The following is a 1,351-nucleotide window of genomic DNA, read 5'->3' as shown; positions in this document are numbered from 1 at the left end:
GCGTCGCTGAGCTGGAGTGTAATTCCGCTTGTACACTCCACTCACGTCACTTTCTGACAAATTCACAGAAGACGGAGCGGTGGGATGCTGCAAACGACGGGGAGGTGGGGTACGCGGTGGGGATACTTCAAAAGGGCCATTTGGCGTTGGTGTAGGTGGGGCGGGCACGCTTGCAGGATCGCTAATTTTGTGAACAATACGTAGATGATTGTCGAAATTAGTCTGCCGTCCTGTGATAGGTGGTGACCAAGGGGATCCAGGGCCTGGATCAGTCTGGGGTTTTTCGAGCTGGCGTGCTGCCTCGCGTAAATAATGCTTCGCAAGACATCGTTTGCATCTGAAGGGATAGAGGGCCGAATTCACCTTTTTGCTACCCCACTGCACGAAATGCTTTCGAGCAGGACACCCTGGCCGACCCATCACGACTGCGCTTATAAAACAACAACAACATAATGAGAACCCAGGGTATACACGCTAGTCGTCTTCGTCAACTTCGTACCAAGAGACTTGGCCAGTATCAGGAATGGGGTATTCGGACCTTGAAAGATTGAGAACTGGTGAGCTCTCCTAGTTTCGAAAATCTTTCACGTCTTCATTTTAGAGAGGACGTGAAGATCCTGCGTCCATCAGAGGGTCCACTATTTGGGATGTTGAGCTACGCTTGGTTTCTGGTGAGCTGCCGCAAATTAGGTACACTGTACCCTTAAACGAATATTGATAGAGACAATAAAGACGTTCGAAAATGAAAAGACGTCTAAACTGGCGTAAATACACGTTTTTAATAAAATCGTTTTTATTCCCACTGTCAGCACTGTAACGAAGCCTTCGTCAGTCCAAGCGTCTTCAACACGTGAGCGCCAACCAGGCACGCTACGACCCCGGTGTCGATCAGAACATCCATCGACACACAGTCAATGTAGCCCGTAAATACGGCCTCGACGCCTCCAAGCAATCCGATGATGCGATTATACTCGGGTATAGCGTCAGTGTCACAGCCCGAACCCTCGTCCTCTGACCAATCCCTGTTTCTGCTGCTGAACCGCATCAGTATCAGACACCGTAGACATGGTGCTGAGCACCAAGCACCAGGTGCTCGATACCGATCGCTGGATCCTCGATCGAACAGTGTGACCCGAACACCTCAGAGTGTTTGGCAAACAGGGACGAGCAGTCGAAATGCACGTGCCTGTATCTTCGCTGACTCCCGTTCGACAGCCGAGACGTCATGCATGGGGCACACAACCCAGTTCTCTGAACGACCTTCTCCTCCATCAGCTCAGCTCCGGGCTTGAAAGCATCTAAGGCAGCTTTCACTACATGCTCACGAAACAATTGTCCATTTGATCGACTA

The sequence above is a fragment of the Phytophthora infestans genome, genomic scaffold (genome assembly GCF_000142945.1).
Source record: "Phytophthora infestans T30-4 supercont1.84 genomic scaffold, whole genome shotgun sequence".
Classification (NCBI taxonomy): domain Eukaryota; phylum Oomycota; class Peronosporomycetes; order Peronosporales; family Peronosporaceae; genus Phytophthora; species Phytophthora infestans.
Note: the sequence above shows the minus strand (reverse complement) of the source record.